Source organism: Antechinus flavipes, chromosome 3 (assembly GCF_016432865.1).
Source record: "Antechinus flavipes isolate AdamAnt ecotype Samford, QLD, Australia chromosome 3, AdamAnt_v2, whole genome shotgun sequence".
NCBI classification, from domain to species: Eukaryota; Metazoa; Chordata; class Mammalia; order Dasyuromorphia; family Dasyuridae; genus Antechinus; species Antechinus flavipes.
Window position 1 is genome coordinate 334,341,364 of NC_067400.1, and position 27,442 is coordinate 334,368,805.

General features: G+C 41.6%; 1 long non-coding RNA gene and 4 other non-coding genes across 5 annotated transcripts; all 5 read left to right on the forward strand.

Annotated features, from left to right (window-relative positions):
* Positions 1 to 5,781: 5,781 nt before the first annotated feature.
* On the forward strand, positions 5,782 to 5,944 carry LOC127558560 (U1 spliceosomal RNA). The gene has a single exon (XR_007952934.1). It is a non-coding gene; the product is annotated as a U1 spliceosomal RNA (small nuclear RNA).
* A 2,040-nt stretch (positions 5,945 to 7,984) lies between these two features.
* Positions 7,985 to 23,970, forward strand: LOC127554269 (uncharacterized). The gene is made up of 2 exons (XR_007951931.1): positions 7,985 to 8,971; positions 23,584 to 23,970. It is a non-coding gene; the product is annotated as an uncharacterized LOC127554269 (long non-coding RNA).
* Positions 9,156 to 9,346, forward strand: LOC127558568 (U2 spliceosomal RNA). The gene has a single exon (XR_007952938.1). It is a non-coding gene; the product is annotated as a U2 spliceosomal RNA (small nuclear RNA).
* LOC127558559 (U1 spliceosomal RNA) lies at positions 20,624 to 20,787 on the forward strand. The gene has a single exon (XR_007952933.1). It is a non-coding gene; the product is annotated as a U1 spliceosomal RNA (small nuclear RNA).
* LOC127558570 (U2 spliceosomal RNA) lies at positions 23,768 to 23,958 on the forward strand. The gene has a single exon (XR_007952939.1). It is a non-coding gene; the product is annotated as a U2 spliceosomal RNA (small nuclear RNA).
* Positions 23,971 to 27,442: the final 3,472 nt, after the last annotated feature.

The following is a 27,442-nucleotide window of genomic DNA, read 5'->3' on the forward strand; positions in this document are numbered from 1 at the left end:
CAACTATTTGGTTTGCTACACTCTCGGGATCGATTCCAGAGGGCAGTACTTTCTGTGAATGTCCCTGTTAAAGCAGCTAAATCAGATCTATTCCAAGTAAGTTGGAATCGTGGGTAACTCTATTTATTCTGTTCCTTGCCACATTGCTGGTATCATTATCCCACTTAGATCGAGTTACACATTCACACGAGTAAATCCATGTAGTGGCATGCTAGTTGTGATCGAGTTTCCAGATTGTGTAGACAATTCCCTAACCATATTAATGATTGTTCCATTAAGTTTACTTCTTATTTCAACTCTTATCTATATTAATTTGTTCTTTAAGGGATCGTGATACATTTTTGGCTAAGTGATCTTTCAAAAGAGCAGTCTGAAGAGATTCTGTTGGAGCTGTAGCTAAAACGGCCAAGGGCATAAATAGTTGCGATAGTTGCTAGAACTCCAGCGATGACTAACCCAACAAACCTCTTTTTACTGTTTCTATTGTTTTTTAATTTTCTTTTGATGTAATCTCAAACCTGTCTGCCCGCTGTTCTGTACCCATTGTGATTAATCTTAGTAGGTACTATCACATAAGATGGTGTTCTATAATAAGAACTATGGGCAATGAATTAGAAGTAAGACCCTGGGATAAAACACAATTGCAACATTTTACAATCTACCCTAGTGGTTCATTCATGATTTGGATTCCAGTGCCATTTTTTAAGATGGTATCTTTCGTTAGATATATCTGTGGATATTTTAAACATACCAGCGCAATATATTTCTGAGAGCCCTGAAACATTGTGGAATCCCGTATCTGATATGTGAAATTGTGTCCCAACCTAAGTTTCAATAGGGGATCCATCTAGTTAATTTGGAGTCCATTCACCCACCCCTTCCAGTTTCTCCACAGACCTATGGGGCCCAAAGTTTTCTGGAGGGCAGGGGCAATGATCTCCCCCTCTGAAACTTCCTGCTGAGAACGGGCATAGAGCGGAGTCATGGACAGGTTTTTTGATAGGGTGGAACACAACTGTAACTGACCAAAAAAAAAAAAAAAAAGTCAACTGAACAAATAGAGTTTAGAATAATATGAGATAGAGAGACAAACCCAGAAAGACTCTTATAACATGTAGAGAAGCCAAGATAGATTGGCCAGCAACTTTTCATGTAAAGAAACATATTTGTATCACAGGACACACGTACACACAAATGTGCAAAATGTTTCGGCTTTAGTTTCAATAAACAATGCAATAAGAGTTAGGTCTCACAGACATTCATGTTAATCGTTCTTAGATTATTTTAGAAACCTTTAAGGACCTTAACATCTACAGACATACATACAGACAGACAGACATAAACATCTAGTAACAGATGATTAGGTCAAATATTCATTCAGCTAATTATTTAGCAATGTAATGACTACATATTTTTAGATTGAAAACAGCAAGTGTGCTTGTGGCTTCTATTGACCATTTGCTCTGATTCCAGAAATTTGCTATAGGAGGAAAATGCAGGTTTATGATTATAATACCATCAAAATTGGGTTTTCAGTCTAGGAGCATACACATGACAGGAGAAAGCTCAGGTCGATCACCAATTATAACAGTTTCAGCTTATGGCCAGATGCAGGAATAATCTGGTGGGAAAGAAAGAAACAGAACTGGGAAACCGGGTCAGAAAGGTCTGACTCTGAGCAGAGACTAAGGTTGTCGTGCCAGCTCTTGCCCGGAAAAGAAGTCCACCCATGGCAGTTCAGGAAGTAACTGGAATTTTTTCCTCTGAGTAATATGGCCTTTCTCTCAAATGGTCGGTTTACTGACTGATCAGTCAATGAAATTCAGAACAAAAAAGAACATCAGTTACAGTCCCAAGAGATTTTATCTCTAACAGCAAATCCTGTGAATCATCACTTAGGGCTAGTTAAATCAATTTCTTAAGGTTTCCAAGACTTACACCCATAGGAGGTTTTGCTTAACATGTCTTATATGTTGAAACTCGTCCTGATGCAAAGGATCAATCATTAAACAACCTTATAGATGCTTAGTAAACACATTCTTTGTTTAGGAACTATACATCCTAAACAGTCTCATTTTTCAAGACTGATAACCTTGCTTACCCTGATGGTTTCAAGAAAAGTATCAATCTGGACAGAAGCAGCTACACTCAAAGAAAGAACACTGGGAAATGAATATAAACTGCTTGCATTTTTGTTTTTCTTCCCAGGTTATTTTTACCTTCTGAATCCAATTCTCCCTGTGCAACAAGAAAACTGTTCAGTTCTGCACACATATATTGTATCTAGGATATACTGTAACCTATTCAACATGTAAAGGACTGCTTGCCATCTGGAGGAGGGGGTGGAGGGAAGGAGGGGAAAAATCGGAACAGAAGTGAGTGCAAGGGATAATGCTGTAAAAAATGACCCTGGCATGGGTCCTGTCAATAAAAAGTTATTAAAAAAAAAAAGAAAGAAAAGTATCAAGCTTACAAATTAAGGGGAGTTTACAGAGACCCCAGGAAAGGGCTGAGCTTGCAATTGCCCACCCCAACTATTCTTAGTGTTTTCATGGGCTGTGCTGCACACCCTCATCCTCGAAAGTGAATTGATAAGGCTTTCATCTCATTCTCCTTGCTTCCCACGAAGTAATTATCAATTTTAGATTTAATATGATGACAATAACTCCACATAATTTAGGTAAAAATTTTCCTAATAGCCAAATACGCTTAAGTTGTCATTTCCTCTTAATTTTTTAGCAAAGGTGAAAATACCCTAAATTACATTTACTTTTTATATTATAAAGCGGGATTAGCAAAGCTAAATAAACTTGCGAGGGAAAGGGACCCACGTGTGCAAAAATGTTTGCCGCAGACCTGTTTGTAGTGGCAAGAAACAGGAACCTGGGTGGATGCCCATTAATTGGGGAATGGCCGAATAAGTTATGGAATATGGATGTTGTGGAATGATTGTTCCATAAGAAACGATCAGCAGGGTGATTTTAGAGAGGCCTAGAGACACTTACAGGAACTGATGCTAAGTGAAATGAGCAGAACCAGGAGATCATTATACAAGGCAACAACAAGATTATACAATGATCAATTCTGGTGGACATGACCCTTTCCAACAATGACATGATTGAGGCCAGTTCCAATGATCTTGTGATGAAGGGAGTCATCTACAGCCAGAGTTCCAGACCGTGGGAACTGAGTGTGGAACACAGCATAGCCTTCTCACTCTTTTTGTTGTTGTCTGCTTGCATTCTGTTTTCTTTCTCATTTTTTTTTCCCTTTTGGATCTGATTTTTCTTATGCAGCAAGATTATTGTATAAATATGTTTGAAAATATATTGAATATACTGAAACTATATTGGATTTAACATATATTTTAACATGTTTAACATATATTGTATTACTTGCCATCTGGGGGAGGGGGTGGTGGGGAAGGAGAGGAAAATTTGGAACACAAGTTGTAACGGTCAGTGTTGGAAAATTAACGTTGAATGTATTTTGAAAAGAAAAAAAACCTTTAATAAAATAAATAAGTAAAGAAACTTTCCACCTTCTTTTAGTCATTACACTTATTCTGTCTCCAAGATGGTGAGCTTTGGAAGTTCTCAGGGAGGATTTCTATTCCCTTCAATAAGTTTCCCTTTTGTTTTAGGGAAAGACAAGACAATTCTTAAGATTGAGATAGAACAGATGTTAAAATTGACTTAGATTTCCTAAGTTCTAATTAAATGTTCTAGACAAACTGAATGTTGTCATTTGGTTATTTTCAATTCACAGGAACCATTTCTCTTTTGTGAGCCAGAAAAGGGTTAAAGTGCCAATTTTTGTTGCTGACAGGGCCCTCAGAAGTCTGACTCTTGATAACTCAAAAGCAGGCTGTTGGTTGCCAGAATTTCTCGAGTAGCAACGACCTGCTTTTCTGTTTTCCTAAAGTTCCCAAACTCTTAAATCTGCTGTTAAGACAGTTGATGAAAATAGATTACAATTTACATATCTCTTCAGTGGGCTTTGATTAGAGTCCCTTTAAAACTGCTTTTACTAGCATATCTGGAATAACAAATTTAACTGAACGATATATATTTTCTTTCTCCCTGCTGCAGTCAGGGAAGGAGAGAAGGGGGAAGAAAGAGGAGACTCTCTCTCCTCTTTGCATTATCTTCCTAGTCCTGGGGAGGTCCTTAATTTAGTTGAATTTCCTTCCAAATTTCTGTGTAAACACAGAAAGAAATCAATTATCTCAACACAGGCATTATACCTTGGTAAGATCTAAAAGCCAGTTTGAGGTTATCAAATAGGAAGCAATGATAAACAATAAAGAAGCTAACATTCATATCACCTTTGTTTTATGCTAAACACTTGTTGCAAACATGTGATCTTCACAAAAACCAATCAGAAAATTGGGCAGCAATAAAATAAGTTGCCATAAATTACATACATTCCTGCAACTGAAACACAGATCACTGGGCTTATCAGATGCAAAGGTTGACTGGCTTTCTCACCTCACCCACTCAGTTGCTGGACAGAACCCCCTGAAGGCTGTGGTGACTGGTGCCAGGATCTCTGTTTGATGATAGTTTCAGGTGCCAGGGCTCAGAGAATGCTAACCATGGGGTTGGTCCCTTTCTCTATCCACACCCTTAATACCCCACCACCACCAGCACACACACACACACACACACACACACACACACACACACACACTGAGTTGAGTTGTTTGGGCAAGGTGTGTGGGATGTCCATGACTGTTGCTACTTCCCCCATTTGTACAGGGGAGGCAGAATTTGAGTTTCCCTACAGTTCTTCAGCATTCTCTGTTCTTAATCTGATCTGACCTGAGAAGGTTTAACAAAAAGATGCTATTTAGCCAGTTGTGTTTTTGTTTGTTTGTTTGTCTTTTGTTTTATTATTATTATTTTTGGATGACTAATTGCCAGACTTCTTAATCATGTCTCTCAAAACCTTGAGAATCTGCTAAGATGTTATTTTAGCAGTTCTAAATTTTAATTAGCTGACTTTATTAGACCTGGGGTCCAGAGGAAAAAGTCAGGGAAATCTTTCCAGGTAACAAAATGTAGCTCACAGAAAAGACATGACACAGACATTCTGTGAAGAGACAGAGACACAGACAAAACTGGCATGAAAAAGAACTGTTCCAGGTTTGCCCAAAGCCATAAACTTGAAAAAGAAAAACAACCTCTCAGTTATTAGCATGGTGCGAACATAAACCATTCTTTGAAATGCTATAAACAATGATTGGGGTTGGGGGGGTGGGGTTGGAAAAGGTCTACGATGGACTTGGGGGAGATGGGTGAATCCAAGAAGGGAGCCAATTGGTTTGGAGGTGTGGATTCTGACAGGCTCGGGTCCAATACAGAAGAAGAGCAAAAGCAGAAGCGAAGCAAGTGACTGGTCTGTCCCTTTGAAGGGGAGGAAATGCCCTAGCCTGGCGTCAGTAGCCAATCACTTGCTTTTCTAAATCCGTCAATAATAGAGGGCGGTCTCCTGTAGAGCAGATGAGATGAATGATGTGAGTAAGGGCCAAAGCATTATGCAGATGAGGAGGCTCGCGTAGGTGTTTTCCCTAAAGAGGTCACGTAGTGCGCGTGGGAAAGGTGGATTTTCGAGGATGTGAGGGGCGAAGGCGAAGTTGTGGAGGTGGGAGCGCTTGCGTGTGCGCGTGGCTTTTGTGTGTGAGGCGTGTGTGATTGATGTGTGGGAGCGTCGCTGGAGTGACACTGTGTTTAGAGTGTGTGCGTGTGGAGGGAGCGCTGGAGCGTGTTTTGAGTGAGCATATTTACCTGGCAGGAGCCATTCCATTATCATGAAAGTGGTTTCCCAGGGTGAGGTTCATCCATTGCACTCCAGATGAGTTAACCTCTGCGATTTCCCCAAATGCGGGAAACTCGACTGCATAATTTGTGGTAGTGGGCGACTGCGTTCGCGCTCTCTCCTGTTTCTAAATTTCAAAGTAAAGGAAAAAAAAAGAAAAAGACCACTAACCTGCTTTGTTTTCCAGTGACATTCTTCTTTCTCCCAGCAAAGCGATTTCATCTGGCCCCTAACATCCCGCCCAACGGCCCGCTCCAACCTGATAGCATTTTTGACCCTGCTGTGTCTTGGCCTTTGTCTTGCTCTATCCATCGGGGAAAGAAATGTCGCTTTCTTTTCAGACCCTTAAACACGTAGTCTCGGTCAGGTCAGAACTTGGCAAGTACGTTCTTATCTCCCTTTCTCTGGCATCCAGCCTACTGCTGAGTCGGACCAGAAAAGTGGCTTCTGCCCCGAACATTTTTATTCAGATCTTGGGTGTTACAGAAAGTGAAATGCTTGCCTGTGTGGCTGGAAGGGTTTATAGGGACAGGGCAAGAGTGAAGGCAGGTGACGAAAGAGTATGGACATTATGGAGAATTATGCCCAAAGGGTAACCAAACTGTGCAGACCCTTTGGCCCAGCAATACCACTTCTAGGTCTGCATCCCAAAGAGATTAAAAAAAAAAAAGACAAAAGGTGAAAAAGAGGTACAAAAATATTTGTTTGTCCTTTCTTGTGCTGGCGAGATGTTGGGAATTGAGCGGATTCCCAGTGACTGGAGAATAGCTCAGCAAGTTGTATTATATAAAGTACATGCGTATTCTGGTCTTTATTCTATTCTCTTATAGTTCTATTTTACCAACGAGTTCATCCCACTCACATTTGCATTTATGACTGCTAACTCTACACTTCCCCCGTCCTATTTTCTTCTAATTCTTCCTTGTCTTTTAACCTGTCCCATCCACAAAGTCTAATTTGCTTCTGACCACTACCTTCCTTAAACCACTCTTCCTCCTATCCCACCCCCTTTCTCTTATCTCTTATTGGGCAAGATGAATTTCTCGCTCTCGCGGTTGCTCCCTCTCCGGGTTGCTCTCTCTCTCTCTCTCTCTCTCTCTCTCTCTCTCTCTCTCTCTCTCTCTCTCTCTCTCTCTCTCTCTCTCCCTCTCTCTCTCTCTCCCCCCTCCCTTCTTTGTTTCTGTCCTTTCTTTCCTTAAACGTGTGCATTTGTATACATGTTTCCACATTTATCATGTGACACCAGAAAAATCAGATCAAAATGGGGGAAAAGTGAAAAAGAAAGAAAAGCAAGCAAACAAAAACAACAAAGGTACAAATACTATGTTGTGATCCACATTCAGTCCCTACAGATTTCTTTGTGGATGGAGATGCCTCTCTCCATCACAAGCGCACTGGATTTGGTCTGAATCATCTCAGTTTTTAAAAGAGCCAAGCCCACCAAAGTTGATCATCGCATTGTCTCGTTGTTGCTGGGTACGGTGTTCGCTTGGTTCTACTCATTTCACTTAGCATCAGTTCGTGTAAATCTCTCCAGCCCTTTCTGAAATCATCTCGCTGATCCTTTCTTAAAGAACAATAATATTCCATAAGAAACCTATACCATAACTTTAGTCAGTTACAACTTACTTCCTTGCTACTCTAAAAAACTCTGCCACAAGCATTTTTGCACTTGTTGGTCCTTTCCCGCTTTGGATATATTTTTTAAAAATAGATTTTTAGTTATCTCTTTGGGATACAGACACAGGAGAGACACTGCTGGATCAAAGGGTGTGCGCTTTGATAGCTCTTTGAGCATAGTTCCAAATTGCTCTCCAGCAAGGCTGGATCAGTTCGCAACTCCACCAACAATATATTTAGCATCCCTGTTTCCCCACATCCCCTCCAATATTGATCATTATCTTTTCCTGTCATCTTGGCCAATCTGGGAGGTGTGGTGTAGTGGTACCTCTGAATTTGCACGTGTCTAATCAATAGGGATTTAGGGCATTTTTTCTTATGACTACAAATCGTTTTAATTTCAGGAAGATGAATTTCTATTCCGGGTGTATATACATACATATTCTTCCCTTCTTGAACCAGTTCAGGGAGAATGAGCATGCCTATTGCTTCGCACCTTTCCATTTTTCTTTGGAGATCATCTCATCCTAAGTGCCTCACATTCTGTCTCACTTCCTCTCCTTCTTGCTTCCTTGTTGATAATGATAACGTCCTTTGCATTACATGTGTCATCTTCAAGATTTCTCACTCGTCACACCTTTGTAGGGTCCTTTTGAGTCTTGTGTTGGAAATGTCAAATTTCCCATCCAGCTTCCACCCAGAAGTGCTGGTTCTGGATCCAGGGGAGCAGCAGAGGGCCCTGGTGCCTCTTCCTGCCGGCTGGCTTTCGCTTTTGAAGAGCTTTGAAGAATAAAGGGAGGGAGGAGGAGGGGAAATCGAGGGCAAAGGGAAAGAGAAAGAATGGGAGGGTGGAGAGCTATACAAATGTTGACCAGCTCTGGTCATCAGAAAGCCATCCAATAAAACCCACAATTAACACCAAGACGAGAAACGTTGATGAATCAGCCTGCTATGGACCAAGTATGTGCTAAACAGTGGCGATTAAATGAGGGGCAAAAGACACCTCTAAAGGATTATTGGTGATGATAAAGACTTAGCTGGTCTGTTCTGAAGGGATTGGGCCAATCGTCCGTGGTTGTGGGTTGAAAATCTGCTAGGTCATCTAAGCGAGCACTCAAAGTGAAATGGGTTTTTGGAAGGGGAAATGGAGTGGTTTTTTCCTCTCACGTCTTCCTGCCCGGGAATATTCCTCCGCCCTGAAAATGCCTGCTTCTCGCCCTCCTTGCTGTCAAGGTTTTGACAAGGCGGTGCGGCCTTGAAAGAAGTCTGTGAGCGGGGAAGCCAGGACGTCGGTGAAGTGCTGGTTCTGGATCCAGGGGAGCAGCAGAGGGCCCTGGCGCCTCTTCCTGCCGGCTGGCTTTCGCTTTTGAAGAGCTTTGAAGAAGAAAGGGAGGAAGGGGGAGGGGAAAGGGAAAGGGAAAGAGCGGGAGGGTGGAGAGCTATGCAAATGTTGAGCAGGCCCGTAGGCAAGGGTTTGTGGGCCGCAGGAAAGTGTTTTCTTGGCGGAAGAAAGTGGCCCAACGTGGCAAAGGTCCGTTTCGTGGCGTGCTTGTGGGCGCCGGTGCGGTCGGGTCAAGGCGCAGGGCTGTCATCTGTTTTGTCGGGTGTAGGGAGGTAGAGAAGGGCAGCGGAGGCTCGGTGAGCGTTTTAGTAGTGGGCGCGAGTGCAAAAGGGTGCTGTGGAGAAGGGCGAGGGGAGTGAGCGAGCGTGTAGTTATCGCTTCTCGGCCTTTTGGCTAAGATCAAGTGTAGTATCTGTTCTTATCAGTTTAATATCTGATACGTCCTCTATCTGAGGACAATATATTAAATGGATTTTTGAACTTAGGAGATGGAATAGGAGCTTGCTCCGTCCACTCCACGCATCGACCCAGTATTGCAGTACTTCTGGGAACGGTGCATTTCCCTTCGGGGATTGTTTTGTGTGTGGAAAAGAAAGTTGTCGCCAATGGTCTTATTTTGGAGCCAAACCGTCTTGTGGTTCTTTTTTTCATTTCCTTTTTTTCTCTTTTTCTTTCTCAGCTTACGGAATATACCAGGAAAAGCAGGAAGACTTGCACGTATACTTGTCAGGATGAGCTCTTGTGTCTCACTTAGGATCTGTTCTGAAGTTTCTCTGACCTTATGCAACAACTAACTCTATCCAGAGAACAGTCAACCTGTTTCAGCACAACTCTGCTTACCATTTCTCCCTGAGTTTCCCATTCACGGGGCACTGCCTCAAGTGCAGTGCCTCATCGCCTGCCCGGGAAGAGTAACTGGAATTGCCCAGAACATGAAGACTTCCTCTGGGTGGAATGGGCAGAAGGCAACAATTTCTCTTGACTTTTTGCTTGCCACTGGACTTCAGTGACTGGAAGAGAGTTGGTCAGGGCAACTCATTCCCTCGTGTACGTGCAAACTCGTGCAAGAACCTCATTTAATCCAGTTCATACACACAGTCCCTTGATGTTTTAAGCCTTCTTTTAAAATGAAGGATAAAGAAATATGATCGTGATCTGTGATGAACTGATGCTAAGTGAAATGAGCAGAACCAGGAGATCATTATACACTTCGACAATAATATTGTATGAGGACATATTTTGATGGAAGTGGATTTCTTTGACAAAGAGACCTGAGTTTCAATTGATAAATGACGGACAGAAGCAGCTACATTCAAAGAAAGAACACTGGGAAACGAATGTGAACTATCTGCATTTTTGTTTTTCTTCCCGCGTTATTTATACCTTCTGAATCCAATTCTCCCTGTGCAACTAGAGAACTGTTCGGTTCTGCAAACATATTGTATCTAGGATATACTGCAACATATCTAATATATATAGGACTGCTTGCCATCTAGGGGAGGGGGTGGAGGGAGGGAGGGAGGGAAGGGGGAAAATCAGAACAGAAGCTAGTGCAAGGGATAATGTTGTAAAAAAAAAAAATTACCCTGGCATGGATTCTGTCAATATAAAGTAATTATTAAATAAAAATAAAAATAAAAAAAGATGTGATGTGTGAAATGAGCAGTCTGAAGAGATTCTGTTGGAGCTGTAACTAAAACGAGCAGTGGCGTAAATAGTTGAGTAATCCAACAAACCTCTTTTTCCTACTTCTATTGTTTTCTAATTTTCTTTTGATGTAATCCCAAACCTGTCTGCCCGCTGTTCTGTACTCATTGTGATTAATCTTAGTAGGCACTATCACATAAGATGGTGTTCTATAATAAGAACTATGGGCAATTAATTAGAAGTAAGACACTGGGATAAAACACAATTGTAACGTTTTACAATCTACTCTCGTGGTACATTCATGATTTGGATTCCAGTGCCATTTCTTAAGATGCTATCTTTCATTAGATATATCTATGGATATTTTAAACATACCAGCACAGTATGTTTCTTAGGGCCCTAAAACATTGTGGAATCCCGTATCTGAGATGTGAAATTGTGTCCCAACCTAAGTTTCAACAGAGGACCCATCTAGATAATTTGGAGTACATTCACCCACCCCTTTCGGTTTCTCCCCAGACTTATGGGGCCCAAAGTCCTCTGGAGGGCAGGGGCAATGATCTACCCCTCTGGAACTTCCTGCTGAGAATGGGCATAGAGTGGAGTCATCTACAGGGTTCCTTTTTTTTTTTTTTTTTTTTGGATAGGGTGGAACACAACTGTAACTGACCAAAATCTAAAATTAAAAAACCCAACTGAACAAATAGAGTTCAGGATAATCTGAGATAGAAAGACAAGCCCAGAAAGACTCCTATAACATGTAGAGAGGCCAAGATAGATTGGCCAGCAACTTTCCATGTAAAGAAACATATTTGTATCACAGGACACACAGTGCACACAAATGTTCAAGATGTTTCGGCTTTAGTTTTTAGTTTTTTTTTTTTTAATAACTTTTTATTGACAGAATTCATGCCAGGGTAATTTTTTTTTTTTTTTTACAACATTATCCCTTGCACTCATTTCTGTTCCGATTTTTCCCCTCCCTACCTCTACCCCCTCCCCTAGATGGCAAGCAATCCTATATATGTTAAATATGTTGCAGTATATCCTAGATACAACATATATTTGCAGAACCAAACAGTTCTCTTGTTGCACAGGGAGAATTGGATTCAGAAGGTAAAAATAACCCGGGAAGAAAAACAAAAATGCAAATATTTCACATTCATTTCCCAGTGTTCTTTCTTTGGATGAAGCTGCTTCTGTCCATCATTTATCAATTGAAACTCAGGTCTCTTTGTCAAAGAAATCCACTTCCATCAGAATACATCTTTATATAGTATCGCTGTTAAAGTATATAATGATCTCCTGGTTCTGCTCATTTCACTTAGCATCAGTTCATGTAAGTCTCTCCAAGCCTCTCTGTATTCATCCTGCTGGTCATTCCTTACAGAACAATAATATTCCATAACATTCATATATCACAATTTACCTAGCCATTCTCCAATTGATGGGCATCCATTCAAATTCCAGTTTCTAGCTACTACAAACAGGGCTGCCACAAACATTTTGCCACATACAGGTCCCTTTCCCTTCTTTAGTATTTCTTTGGGATATAAGCTCAGAAGTAACACTGCTGGATCAAAGGGTATGCACAGTTTGATAACTTTTTGGGCATAATTCCAGATTTCGGCTTTAGTTTCAATAAACAATCCAGTAAGAGTTAGATTGTGATGACTGGGTATTTAAAATCAGCTGGAGTCAGGAATTCAGATTAAGGGAAAAATCTTCAATCTTTATTCTCAGTAGAGGTGAAGAAGGATTGAGATAGCAATATGGGCAGCTGTGACAGGAAGCCAGCTAGCAAAGGGGAATTGGAGGTGAAGGGCGGTCAGCGAGCAGCTGTGACAAGACGCCAGCCAGCAGTCTCTCTTTCAGCTTCCCTTTTCCACTCCCCTGCCTCCCCCCACCAAAAACGTCATTTCCTATACAACACATCAGGACTTGCACAAAGAGTGAGCGGGGGCCATTCTTCAAGCATATATATTAATAGAGTATGGCCCAATTACTATTTAGCCTCACCTGCTTGGGACCTCAGTGCATCAACTCAAACCTCAGCCCATTACATCTCCCGCTTTCTTTTGTTTTAGAACACAGGTGGTCATGCCATCCCTGATTGCTCAGGGAGGTCAGGTCCCCCAAGGGGAGGTGATCACACCCTCCCTGACTTCTCAGGAAAGGAGGTGAAAGCACTAAAAAGGATATAATCATGTCCTCCCTGACATCTCAGGAAGGGAGATGAAAAGCACCAAAGGGAAGTGGGGGTTGCTAGCGGGTTTCTGGGCTGAGAGTTCTTATTAGAAACAGGTATGCACAAACCCATCCATATGAGAGATATTACACAAGCAATAACGCAGAGGCTATTAGTGATGACTCTCCCCACAGTCAGTGCAGGCTTGATATGGTGTAACAAACATGAATTGTACACGCAAGTAACGGTATAACAAACAATATAAATCAACATGGTGTTGTAAAAAATTGCCAGAAGTCCTAGAAGGAGAGTATGTAAATAGCAGTCACACATATGCATTCTTCAGCAGCCAAGAGATAGTCCAAAACCAATCTATTGTCCATTGCTTCACATATCAGGGAATCCAATGATCCCCCCAAGTTTTTGAAGTCCTGCAAAAGTCTTCTTATGTATTAGGGAATCCAATGATTCCAGCAGATTTTGAAGTCCTGTAACAGTCTTATCGTTTCTCAGAAAATCCAATGATTCCTGAGGATTTTCAAATCTTACAACAATCTTATGTCTCAGAGAATCCAATGATTCCTGAGGGTTTTCAAGTCCTACAGCAATCTTATGTCTCAGAGAATCCAATGATTCCTGAGGGTTTTCAAGTCCTACAACAATCTTATCATGTTTCAGAGAATCCATTGATTCCTGAGGGTTTTCAAGTCCAACAATTTTCTATGTCCATGAGTCAAACTCCATAACTGCCACACTCTTTCAACGGTGAGCACAATCAGCAACAGAACCACCCAATATTTCTTGGGTCTTCTCCTTCGTTACAAGGGTCTGCTCTGTTTCTCTGTGATGGACAAGGCAAATACGGCTCGTTGGCACCCATGTGATCCCTTCTCCTCCTGTAAAAATACAAGCAAACCCTCTTCTCCAAGCAGTTAACCTATCTAATTCCCTTCTATTTACCACTTTCTGGATCTCTCTACATCACCTGGCGATTACCTAAAGACAGTGGAGCTGTTTGCACTGGACACTGCCCTGTTGTGTTAAAAGGCCTGTAACCTCCCCAATTGTAATCCTGATTGCTTTTTTGTTGGTTGATCACATCAGAGTCCTGAATTTCTAAAGACTCTCTGGGTGTAACCTCAGTTGCTATCATGCCCCACCTGTCTTTTGATTGATACCTTGGAGCTGGGCCCTGTCTCTCTTTTCTCTGGGTTAGATTCAGAGGCCAAATGAAAGCCTCGGTTACATTTTGGACACGGGATTTTGGGTTTTATTCTCTCACCCTGTCTTCTCATTCTATCTCCATATCTATAATGAGCTCTCAAATGTCCAACTTTTCCACACTGAAAGCATCTACGAGTCTCTCTGGAAGTTCCTTGACAGAAGGGACCCTGTTTTTCCATGTTGGGATCTTGGGAAGTCTGCATCACAGCCTGGCTATAAAAGGCATTTATGCCTACTGTGGCACAGCACCTTATGAGCTCCTCTAAAGGAACATCCTTGTGCAGTCCTAGTATAATTCTTCTGCAAACCTCATTAGCATTTTCCTTAGCAAGTTGCCTTATCAAAATGCCTGTTACTGCATTTTCCCCATTTGTTATTGTGATAGCTGTCTGCAAACGTCCCACAAAGTCAGCAAAGGGTTCATTTGGCTCTTGTGTTATTTTTGTGAAGGCCTCACCCTTGTCATCTTTATTGTGGAGAGAAGCCCACGCTTTAATAGCATTAGCAGCAATTTGCTCATATGCTGCTCTGGAATAATTAATCTGTACAGCCACATCTGCATAGGAACCTACACCTGTTAGTAGGTCATAGGTGATTGCAGCATGAACTCCACTTTGACTATTTTGTTGGGCTTGTATCCTACAGAGCTCACTATATTCAGAAAGCCACAAGTAGTTTTGTCCAGATTCTAGGCATATCCTTGCTATAGATTTCCAGTTATTAGCGGTCAAGATTTCAAAAGCCAAATTCTGTAATAACATCTGAACATAAGCTGATGTAGCTCCATAAAGAGCGCAAGCCTTTTTCAGGTTTTTGAGGATTTCTATATCAAAAGGAGCATATTTTCTTCTTTCTTGACCTGAAGAATTAAACTGCTGAATTACAGGAAAAATGTGGTGTTGAAATTCCAATACATCTCTCCCTTCTGCTTTGGCTTTGATTAGTCCCTTTTGCAATCTAGTCATAGGAGCTGCTGGATGCTGGTGGGGAGGTGCTGGTGCTGTCATTGTCCCCCCCACTACCTCTCCTCCCCCCATCCCGGAGGGTGGAATTGATGGAGGAGAGTCAATTATCTGCTCCTTAGGTGGGGCTGAAGCTGCCTGGATTGGTGAACCCTTGAGCCTCACTTAAGTCTCCATTTCCTGTGGGAATATGGATATTAATCTGTTCATTATCTTCCTCCTTTATCTCAGACTTCCCCATTTGACTATTCCTAGAGCTTTTTCGCTTTCTTCTATGTTAGAGTTCAAATGTTGGAGTTTGTTCTTCTCAAAGCACAGCCGGTTTAGAGGCTTGGAGCCCTTCGGATGTCTCCAAATCCAAAGGTTCTGTCCTTCAGCCTCTGCCTCTGCTTTCTTCTGCCTCCAACCAAGACAGAGATGGAAGGTCTCTCTTATCTCCTTCTGGGGAGCCCAGCCACCAACTTGCCGCGGAGAGAGGGCTTCTGGCGTAGCTCCACTGAAATCCGTCAAAGTGTTCTCTGCACCAGAGTCGTTCCTCTCGAGTCCAGCGCGATCAGCCAGCCAAGAGGAAAAAGTGTATTCTGCCATAGATCCCTCATCGCTGGCCTTTTATCTGCCTCTTCTGAGAGAATGGGATTATGGGTTTTCTCCCATAGTGCTCTCTGGCCCAATGAGCTTTAAGGGAGGTGTGAACTCATTGAACTCCAATGAGTAAAGGTGTGAACACAAGCCTTGTCTTAATTAGTTCTACTTAGTACCTTGTTTCAGGTTCTGGCCAAAACATCTTCTTGTAAGATTAGATCAACTCTAATTAGTTAGCAGTTAGTAAGGATTCCAACACTTCTACAATTTATCTGATTTCTTAAGGCCAATTGTATTATATTGTATAAATAGAATGCCTTGATAGAAATTGAATGAGGACTGTTTTTGTTGTGATATGCGAAGAGCTGTTGCCCAATTAATGTCCAATTATCTGGAGAGATTTGCTCTTCCTCTAAGAATCAAGGGGAGGAGCGTTTTAATGTACTAAGAAGTCTAGCTGTCTGTTCCCAAGTTATAAGTAGCCCTTGATCTTCTATCAGCTTAAGCATGCTTTCTATAATGCCACTCCTGGGTAGGGGTGGGGGTGGGGGTTGGGATGGGGGATGGAGAATCGTTAGCTAGGATCTGTCCTATTTCAGCCAAAAAAGGTTACTAGTTTAGTCGTTAATAAGATCCCTGTTTGTCTATAATATTCACCTAAGTTCCTGGTTACTGGAGACTTCTTCAGTGAAAGTAGGGTCCTTGGTTCCCACGCTTGGACACCAAATGTGATGACCATGTATTTAAAATCAGCCGGAGTCAGGAATTCAGGTTAAGGAAAAAATCTTCAATCTTTATTCTCAGTAGAGATGAAGAAGGATTGTGATAGCAATGTGAGCAACTGTGACAAGACACCAGCCAGCAGTCTCTCTTTCCACTTCCCTTTTCTACTCCTCTGCCTCCACCTACCAAAAACGTCATTTCCTATACAACACATCAGGACTTGCACAAAGAGTGGGCGGGGGCCATTCTTTCTCCAAGCATATATATTAATTGAGTATGGTCCAATTACTAGTTAGCCTCACATGCTTGGGACCTCAGTGCATCAACTCAAGCCTCAGCCCATAACATTAAGTCTCACAGACACTCATGTTAATCGTTCTTAGATTATTTTAGAAACCTATAAGGATCTTATTTCATACAGACATAAACATCTAGTAACAGATAGATGATTAGGTCAAATATTAATTCACCTAATTATTTAGCGATGTAATGACTACATATTTTCAGATTGAAAACAGCAAGTGTGCTCATGGCTTCTATTGACCATTTGCTCTGATTCCAGAAATTTGCTATAGGAGGAAAATGCAGGTTTATAATTATAATACCATCAAAATTGGGTTTTTCAGGTTTCAGTCTAGAAGCATACACATGACAGGAGACAGCTCAGGTCGATCACCAATTATAACAGTTTCACCTTATGGCCAGATGCAGGAATAATCCGGTGGGAAAGAAAGAAACAGAACTGGGAAACTGGCTCAGAAGGATCTGACTTTGAGCAGAGACTAAGGCTGTCGTGCCAGCTCTTGCCTGGATAAAAAGTCTATCCATGACAGTTCAGGAAGTAACTGGAATTTCTCCCTCTGAGTAACATGGCCTTTCTCTCAAATGGTTGGGTTACTGACTAATTAGGCAATGAAATTCAGAACTCAAAAGAACATCAGTTACCGTCCCAAGAGATTTTATCTCTAACAGCAAATCCGTGAATCACCACTTAGGGCTAGTTAAATCAATTTCTTAAGGTTTCCCAAGACTTACACCCATAGGAGGTTTTGCTTAACATGTCTTATATGTTGAAACTCGTCCTGATGCAAAGGATCAATCATTAAACACCCTTATAGATTCTTAGTAAACACATTCTTTGTTTAGGAACTATACATCTTAAACAGGATCATTTCTCAAGACTGATAACCTTGCTTATCCTGATGGTTTCAAGAAAAGTGTCAAGCTTACAAATTAAGGGGAGTTTACAGAGACCCCAGGAAAGGGGCTGAACTTGCAGTTGCCCACTCCAACTATTCTTAATGTTTTCATGGGCTGTGTTCCTCCATACTTCCCTCCCACCCCCCACTTTGTGAAGGGGGGAAAAGGTGCTGCACACCCTCATTCTTGAAGGTGAATTGATAAGGCTTTCAACCTCATCCTCCTTGCTGCCCACGAAGTAATTACCAATTTTAGGTTAATATGACGACAATAACTCCACATAAGTTAGGTAAAAATTTTAGAATTTTCCTAATAGCCAAATACCCTTAAGTTATCATTTCCTCTTCATTTTTTAGCAAAGGTGAAAATACCTTAAATTACATTTACTTTTTATATTATAAAACGGGATTAGCCAAGCTAAATAAACTTGTGAGAGAAAGGGACCCACATGTGCAAAAATGTTTGAGGCAGCCCTGTTTGTAATGGCAAGAAACGGGAGCCTGGGTGGATGCTCATTAATTGGGGAATGGCCGAATAAGTTATGGAATATGGATGTTGTGGAATATGATTGTTCCATAAGACACGACCAGCAGCGTGATTTTAGAGAGGCCTAGAGACAATTACATGAACTGATGCTAAGCAACAACAAGATTATACAATGATCAATTCTGGTGGATGTGACCCTTTCCAGCAATGACATGATTGAGGCCAGTTCCAATGATCTTGTGATGAAGGGAGTCATCTACAGCCAGAGTTCCAGACCGTGGGAACTGAGTGTGGAACACAGCATAGCAGTCTCATTCCTTTTGTTGTTGTCTGCTTGCATTCTGTTTTCTTTCTCATTTTTTTTCCCTTTTGGATCTGATTTTTCTTATGCAGCAAGATTACTGTATAAATATGTTTGAAAATATATTGAATATACTGAAACTATATTGGATTTAACATATATTTTAACATGTTTAACATATATTGGATTACTTGCCATGGAGGGGAGGGGGTGGTGGGGAAGGAGAGGAAAATTTGGAACACAAGGTGTTGTAAGGGTCAGTGTTGGAAAATTCATGTTGCATATATTTTGAAAAGAAAAAAAATCCTTTAATAAAATAAATAAGTAAAGAAACTTTCCACCATCTTTTAGTCATTACACTTATTCTGTCTCCAAGCTGGTGAGCTTTGGAAGTTCTCAGGGAGGATTTCTATTCCCTTCAATAAGTTTCCTTTTTGTTTTAGGGAAAGACAAGACAATTCTTAAGATCGAGATAGAACAGATGTTAAAATTGACTTAGATTTCCTAAGTTCTAATTACATGTTCTAGACAAATTGAATATTGTCATTTGGTTATTTTCAATTCACAGGAACCATTTCTCTTTCGTGAGCCAGGAAAGGGTTAAAATGCCCATTTTTGTTGCTGACAGGGCCCTCAGAACTCTTGATAACTCAAAAGCAGGCCAGTTTCAAAAGTTGCCAGAGTTTCTCAAGTAGCAGCGATCTGCTTTTCTGTTTTCCTAAAGTTCCCAAACTCTTAAATCTGTTGTTAAAACAGTTGATGCAAACAGATTACAATTTACATATTCCTTCAGTGGGCTTTGATTAGAGTCCCTTTAAAACTGCTTTTACTGGCATATCTGGAATAACAAATTTAACTGAACGATGTATATTTTCTTTCTCCCTGCTGTAGTCAGGGAAGAAGGGAAAGGGGAAAAAAGAGGAAGAGACTCTCTCTTCTCTTCGCATTATCTTCCTAGTCCTGGGGAGGCCTTAATTTAGTTGAATTTCCTTCCAAATTTCTGTGTAAACACAGAAAGAAATCATTTATCTCAACACAGGCATTATACATTGGTAACATCTAAAAGCCTGTATAAAGTTATCAAATATGAAGCAACGATAAACAATAAAGAAGCTAACATCCATATAACCTTTGTTTTATGCTAAACACTTGTTGCAAACATGTGATCTTCACAAAAACCAATCAGAAAACTGGCAGCAATAAAATAAGTTGGCATAAATTACATACATTCCTGCAACTGAAACACAGATCACTGGGCTTATCAGATGCAGAGGTTGACTGGCTTTCTCACCTCACCTACTCAGTTGCTGGACAGAACCCACTGAAGGCTGTGGTGACTGGTGCCAGGATCTCTGATGATAGTTTCAGGTGTCAGGGCTCAGAGAATGCTAACTATGGGGTCTGTCCCTTTCTCTATTCCCCTCCCACTTCCCCCCCTCCACATACACACATTGAGTTGGGGAGTTGTTTGGGCAAGGTGTGTGGGATGTCCATGACTGTTGCTGCTTCCCCCATTTGTACAGGTGAGGCAGAATTTGAGTTTCCCTACAGTTCTTCAGCATTCTCTGTTCTTAATCTGATCTGACCTGAGAAGAGTTAGCAAAAAGGCACTATTTACCCAATTGTGTTTTTGTTTGTTTGTTTGTCTTATTATTATTATTATTATTGGATGACTAATTGCCAGATTTCTTAATCATGTCCCTCAAAATCTTGAGAATCTGCCAAGACGTTATTTTAGCAGGTCTATAATTTTAATTGGCTGACTTTATTAGACCTGGGGTCCAGAGGAAAAAGTTAGGGAAATCTTTCCAGTTAACAAAATGTAACTCACAGAAAAGACATGACATAACCATTCTGTGAAGACACAGATAAAAATGGCATGACAAAGAACTGTTCCATCTTTGCCCAAAGCCATAAACTTGAAAAAGAAAAACAACCCCTCACTTATTAACATGGTGCGAAGATAATCTATTCTTTTAGATGATAGAAACAATGATTGGGGTTGGGGAGGATGGAAAAGGCCTGCGATGGACTTAGGGGAGATCGGTGAATCCAAAAAGGGAGACAATTGGTTTGGAGGTGTGAATTCTGATAGGCTCGGGTCCAATACAGAAGAAGAGCAAAAGTAGAAGCGAAGCAAGTGACTGGTCTGTCCCTTTGAAGGGGAGGAAATGCCCTAGCCTGGCGTCAGTAGCCAATCACTTGCTTTTCTAAATCAGTCAATAATAGAGGGGGTCTCCTGTAGAGCAGATGAGATGAGTGATGTGAATAAGGGCCAAAGCATTATGCAGATGAGGAGGCTCGCGTAGGTGTTTTTCCTAAAGAGGTCACGTAGTGCGCGTGGGAAAGGTGGATTTTCGAGGTTGTGAGGGGCGAAAGCGAGGTGATAGAGGTGGGAGCGCTTGCGTGTGCGTGTGGCTTTTGTGGGGAGGGGCGTGTGTGATTGATGTGTGGGAGCGTCGCTCGAGTGATTCTGTGTTTAGAATGTGTGCGTGTGGAGGGAGCGCTGGAGCGTGTTTTGAGTGAGCATATTTACCTGGCAGGGGCGATTCCATGATCACGAGGGTGGTTTCCCCAGGGTGAGGCTTATCCATTGCACTCCGGACGGCCTGACCCCTGCGATTTCCCCAAATGGTGGAAACTCGACTGTATAATTTGTGGTAGTGGGGGACTGCGTTCGCTCTCTCCCCTGTATCTGGCGTTCAAAGAAAAAAAAAAAATAACCTGTCTTGTTTTCCAGCGATGTTCTTCTTCCTCCCTACCAAAGCTACTTCACCTGGCCTCTAACAGCCTGTGAAGCGACACCTGATAGCGTTTTTAACCCTGCTGTATTTGGTCTTCGTCTTGCTTGCTCTACGCGGGAAAGAAATGTCTCTTTCCTTTCAGACCCTTAAACACAACATCTCGGTCAGGGCAGAACTTGGCAAGTACATTCCCTTTCTCTGGCATCCAGCCTACTACTGAATCGGACTAGAAAAGTGGCTGCTGCAGCGGCCATTTTTATCCAGATCTTGGAGGTTACAGAGAGTGAAATCCTTGCCTGTGTGGCTGGAAGGGTTTATAGGGACAGGGTAAGAGTGAAGGCAGGTGACGAAAGAGTATGGACATTATGGAGAATTATGCCCAAAGGGCAACCAAACTGTGCAGACCTTTTAGCCCAGCAATACCATTTCTAAGTCTGCATCCCAAAGAGATTAAAAAGGGGGGGGGGGCAAAAGGTGCAAAAGAGGTACAAAAATATTTATTGTAGTCCTATCTTGTGCTGGCGAGATGTTGGAAATTGAGCGGATTCCCAGTGACTGGGGAATGGCTCAGCGAGTTGTATTATATAAAGCACATGCGTATTCTGGTCTTCAATCTATTCTCTTGTAGTTCTATTTTATCAACGAGTTCATCCCACTCTCATTCGCACTTATGACTGCTACCTCTCCGCTTCCCCCATCCTATTCTCTTCTAATTCTTCTTTGTTTTTCAACCTGTCCCATCCACAAAGGTCTAATTTGCTTCTGACCACTACCTTCCTTAAGCCACTCTTCCTCCTATCCCGCCCCCTTTCTCTTATCTCCTATTGGGCAAGATGAATTTCTCATTCTCGCGGTTGCTCTCTCTCTCTCGCTCTCTCTCTCTCTCTCTCTCTCTCTCTCTCTCTCTCTCTCTCTCCCTCTCTCTCTCCCCCTCCCTCCCTCCCTTCTTTGCTTCTGTCCTTTCTTTCCTAAAGTGTGTGCCTTTGTATACATGTTTCCATATTTATCATGTGATACCAGAAAAATCAGATCAAAATGGGAGAAAAGTGAGAAGGAAAGAAAAGCAAGCAAACAAAAACAACAAAGGTACAAATACTATGTTGTGATCCACATTCAGTCCCTACAGATGTCTTTGTGGATGGAAATGTCTCTCTCCATCACCAGTACACTGGATTTGGCCTGAATCATCTCAGTTTCGAAAAGAGCCAAGCCCACCAGAGTTGATCATCACATTGTCTCTTCGTTGCTGGGTACGGTGTTCGCTTGGTTCTGCTCATTTCATTTAGCATCAGCTCGTGTAAGTCTCTCCAGGCCTTTCTGAAATCATCCCGCTGATCGTTTCTTAAAGAACAATAATATTCCATAACATACCTATATTATAACTTTAGTCAGTTGCAACTTAGTTCCTTGCTACTCCAAAAAGCTCTGCTGCAAGCATTTTTGCACATGTTGGTCCTTTCCCTCTTTGGATATATTTTTTAAAATATATATTTTTTTATTCATCTCTTTGGGATACAGACCCTGGAGAGACACTGCTGGATCAAAGGGTGTGCGCGGTTTGATAGCTCTTTGGGCATAGTTCCAAATTGCTCTCCAGCGAGGTGGGATCAGTTCGCAATTCCACCAACAATGTACTTAGTGTTCCCGTTTTCCCACATCCCCTCCAAAAATGATCATTATCTTTTCCTGTCATCTTGGCCAATCTGGGAGGTGTGTAGTGGTACCTCTGAATTTGCACGTGTCTAATCAATAGGGATTTAGGGCATTTTTTCTTATGACTAGAAATGTTTTTAATTTCAGGAAGATGAATTTCTATACCGGGTGTATGTATATTCTTCCCTTCTTGAACCAGTTCAGGGAGAGTGAGATTGCCTATTGCTTTGCACCTTTCCATTTTTCTTTGGAGATCATCTCATCCTAAGTGCCTCACACTTTGTCTCACGTCCTCTCCTTCCAACTTCCTTGTTGACAATGATAACGTCCTTTGCATTACATGTGTCATCTTCAAAATTTCTCACCCATCACATCTTTGTAGGCTCTTTTGAGTCTTGTGTTGGAATGTCAAATTTCCCATCCAGCTCTCATCTGGTCATCGGAAAGCCATCCAACAAAACCACAATTAACATCAGACGAGAAACGCTGATGAATCAGCCTGCTATGGACCAAGTATGTGCTAAAACGGTGGCGATTAAACGAAGGCCAAAAGACAGTCACTGCTCTGAAGGATTACTGGTGATGATAAAGACTTGGCTGGTCTGTTCTGAAGGGATTGGGCCAATCGTCCGTGGTTGTGGGTTGAAAATCTGCTAGGTCGTCTAAACGAGCACTCAAAGTGAAATGGGTTTTTGGAAGGGGAAACGAAGTGGTTTTTTCCTCTCACGTCTTCCTGCCCGGGAATACTCCTCCACCCTGAAAATGCCTGCTTCTCGCCCTCTCTGCTGTCAAGAGTTTGACAAGGCGGTGCGGCCTTGAAAGAAGCCTGTGAGCGGGGAAGCCAGGACGTCGGTGAAGTGCTGGTTCTGGATCCAGGGGAGCAGCAGAGGGCCCTGGCGCCTCTTCCTGCCGGCTGGCTTTCGCTTTTGAAGAGCTTTGAAGAAGAAAGGGAGGAAGGGGGAGGGGAAAGGGAAAGGGAAAGAGCGGGAGGGTGGAGAGCTATGCAAATGTTGAGCAGGCCCGTAGGCAAGGGTTTGTGGGCCGCAGGAAAGTGTTTTCTTGGCCGAAGAAAGTGGCCCAAAGTGGCAAAGGTCCGTTTCGTGGCGTGCTTGTGGGCGCCGGTGTGGTCGGGTCAAGGCGCAGGGCTGTCATCTGTTTTGTCGGGTGTAGGGAGGTAGAGAAGGGCGGCGGAGGCTCGGTGAGCGTTTTAGTAGTGGGCGCGAGTGCAAAAGGGTGCTGTGGAGAAGGGCGAGGGGAGTGAGCGAGCGTGTAGTTATCGCTTCTCGGCCTTTTGGCTAAGATCAAGTGTAGTATCTGTTCTTATCAGTTTAATATCTGATACGTCCTCTATCTGAGGACAATATATTAAATGGATTTTTGAACTTAGGAGATGGAATAGGAGCTTGCTCCGTCCACTCCACGCATCGACCCAGTATTGCAGTACTTCTGGGAACGGTGCATTTCCCTTCGGGGATTGTTTTGTGTGTAAGAAAAGAAAGTTGTTGTCAATATGCGATTTTCTTTTGGAGCCAAACCGTCTTCCGCCAGACCACCCGAAACGTTTCTCTTTCCTGTTACTCTTTTTTTCCTACCTACCTAACCTTAACCGACACACCAGGAAAAGCAAGAAGACTTGCATGTGTACTCGGTAGGATGAGCTCTCTCAATCTCTCCAAATCTCGCTCTGTGGCTTTTCTAGGAATTCTGGTTGGGCTTATGTCCCAACTTCACTTTATTTCTTTTAGACTTTCGTTGTACCGTAGATGTTTTCAGCTCAGTTCACGCAGCTGAAATCTTGCCCTACCCTTATTCTTTGCTCATTGATGGATTGCCTCCTGTTTAACATGAGACTGTTTTTATCTCTGATCCCCATGATCGGAATCAGCTCCATGACCCAGCCCCTTATCTATTGTAATAGACCAACCTCTCAATAGAAAATTCTTCTATCGAGCATCTAGGTAGCTCATTGGATAGAGCACCAGCCCTGAAGTCAGGAGGACCTGAGTTCAAATGTGGCCTCAGACACTTAACATTTCCTAGCTGTGTGATCCTGGGCAAGTCACTTAACTCCAATTGCCTAAGAAGGAAGAAGAAAGAAGAATAAGAAGAAAGAAGAATTAACAATTCCTGTTACTTGCATGGTGAAGACACTAAGATCATCTTCAATTTACCTCAAACATGTCTCTTCTTCATTGTCAGGGGAGGTGAGCCAACAGAGTCTTTCACTACATGGACTTATTCAGTACCTCTCGTCCCCACCCCCACCCTTTTTTTTTTCATCAGATACATCAGATAGCAAAAGGGGCTAAAGGACACATGGGAGAGCAACAAAATGTAAAAGTATGGAAATGACAAGATTTACCTTTTAAAATCACGCAACTATTTGGTTTGCTACACTCTCGGGATCGATTCCAGAGGGCAGTACTTTCTGTCAATGTCCCTGTTAAAGCAGCTAAATCAGATCTATTCCAAGTAAATTGGAATCGTGGATAGCTCTATTTATTCTGTTCCTTTCCACATTGCTGGTATCATTATCCCACTTAGATCGAGTTACACATTCATGAGTAAATCCATGTAGTGGCATGCTAGTTGTGATCGAGTTTCCAGATTGTGTAAACAATCCCCTAACCATATTGATGATTCTTCCATTAAGTTTAATTCTTATTTCAACTCGTTATCTATATTAATTTGTTCTTTAGGGGATTGTGATATATTTTTGGCTAAATGATCTTTGAAATGAGCAGTCTGAACAGATTCTGTTGGAGTTGTAGCTAAAACGGCCAGGGGAGAAAATAGTTGCAACAGCTGCTAGAACTCCAGCGATGAGTAACCCAACAAACCTCTTTTTCCAACTTCTATTGTTTTCTAATTTTCTTTTGTTGTCATCCCAAGCCTGTCTGCCTGTTGCTCTGCACCCATTGTGATTAATTTTAGTAGGTACTATCACATAAGATGGTTTTCTATAATAAGAACTATGGGGAAAAAAAAAGAAAGAAAAAAAAAAAAAGACAAAAGAACTATGGGCAATTAATTAGAAGTAAGACACTGGGATAAAACACAATTGTAACATTTTACAATCTACTCTCGTACATTCATGATTTGGATTCCAATGCCATTTCTTAAGATGGTATCTTTCGTTAGATATATCTCTGGATATTTTAAACATACCAGCATCATATATTTCTGAGGGCCCTGAACCATTGTGGAATCACATATCTGAGATGTGAAATTATGTCCCATGCTAAGGTTCAAATTCCTTGCACCTGGGGATCCCTCTAGATAGTTTGGTGTCCATTCACCAACCTGTTCCAGTTTCTCCCCAGACCTATGGGGCCCAAAAGCCTTCTGGAGGACAGGGGCAATGATCTTCACCTCTGAAACTTCCTGCTGAGAATGGGCATAGAGCTGAGTCATCTACAGGATTCCATTTTTTTTTTTTTCAGATAGGGTGGAACACAGCTGTAACTGACCAAAATTTAAAATAAAAAAACCAACTGAACAAAAAGAGTTCAGGATAATCTGAGACAGAAAGAGAAATCCAGAAAGACTGATATAACATATGGAGAGGCCAAGATAATCTGACTCATGTAGGAACCAGAGAAGGGGAAGAGGATCAAGTTCTTTTCAAATCTAAATCCCCCATCCCGATTTCATTCTTTTATTTCCTTGTTCCAGGTCCCATTTCTTTAGTTTCAATTTTCTAATTTAGGTTTCATTTCTCCAATTAAATTTTCATAACTTTGTGGCAACTAAACTCTCATCTAATTCTCAACCGCTTCTCTCCAACTTATTACCCATAATTTAGTTTCCACATCCTTTTCTAACTCCTTAAATTTGGCTAATACTTTTTACATCCCTCTTTATAACTGTCTGCTAACCTCTGCACAGATCTCCTTACTCTGGATATTATGTAGCCTCTTTCTACTGTTAACATCCCAGCAACTATTATTAAGAAGGTCAGGGTGAAGCAGGATGAATACAGAGAGGACTGGCGAGACTTACATGAACTGATGCTCAGTGAAACGAGCAGAACCAGGAGATCATTATATACCTCAACAACGATACTGTTTGAGGATGTATTCTGATGGAAGTGGATCTCTTCGATAAAGAGAGTTAATTCAGTTTCAATTGATCAAGGATGGACAGAAGCAGCTACACCCAAAGAAAGAACACTAGGAAATGAATATAATCTTCTTACATTTTTGTTTTTCTTCCCGGGTTCTTTATATCTTCTGAATCCAATTCTTCCTGTGCAACAAGAAAACTGTTCGTTTCTGCACACATATATTGTGTCTAGGATATATTGTAACCTATTCAACATGTAAAGGACTGCTTGCCATCTGTGGGAGGGGGTAGAGGGAAGGAGGGGAAAAATCGGAACAGAAGTGAGTGCAAGTGATAATGCTGTAAAAAATTACCCTGGCATGGGTTCTATCAATAAAAAGTTATTTAAAAAAAAAAGTCAGGGTGAGAATTGCTACTCCTCCTAATTTTCTAATGCATGACTCTAGCCACTCAATGTATAATTAATTTTGTAATGTTTACTTCTTTAAGTTTTTTTTTTTAGCACATTTAATATCACCAGGTATTTTGTAACTTATGTAACATGTGATGTCGAAGTTCCCTGCAGATCTGTTTACTTAAACATTAATTGAATAAAATATGTAACCTCTACCTTGTCTGTAAATCAGTGGAAGGAGTAAGGGATGACTCTTCTGCCTCTGACTGTAGCAGCTGACATTGGACTGAGTTTAAAGCAGAGAGACACTTTTAAAAGCAAAAGCTTACAATTTGCAAGCCATAGATTTGAAGCGTCCAGAATTTGGAGAGGCTTTATAAGCTTGGAGAATGAGAACTCTGCTATCACCATCATAGTCATTACCCTAACTTCTACCAGTAGATAATCCAACTTACAATTAACCAGAGTTGGCAAAATCAGGAAATATCAAA